This window comes from Micromys minutus (genome assembly GCF_963924665.1).
Source record: "Micromys minutus genome assembly, chromosome: X".
In the NCBI taxonomy this organism is placed as follows: domain Eukaryota; kingdom Metazoa; phylum Chordata; class Mammalia; order Rodentia; family Muridae; genus Micromys; species Micromys minutus.
In genome coordinates this window covers 102,145,582-102,145,863 of record NC_137970.1, presented here as the reverse complement: position 1 = coordinate 102,145,863, position 282 = coordinate 102,145,582, and positions in this window count along the sequence as shown.

Below are 282 nucleotides of genomic sequence, written 5' to 3'. Positions count from 1 at the left end.
TGTAGTGAGAGAAAGCCTGGATCAGGGGTAAAAGAGAAGGCACGGTAGCACCAGGGAGCCTGGGCATGACACAGAAATATATCTCTGCTTTTACCAGCTGAAAATACCAAGCATCCCCAGTGATGGGGCTGGCAGTGTATTTGGAATTCCTATCCTGACCCGAGCATCAGGTGGAACCCCTTCTTATCTTCAGTCCTTTGTCCTCAAGACTCTACTGTTTCCTGTGACACTCCAGATCTACCCCCACCCTTTCCCCCTGTCCGCCACCTTGTAGAAGGGAAA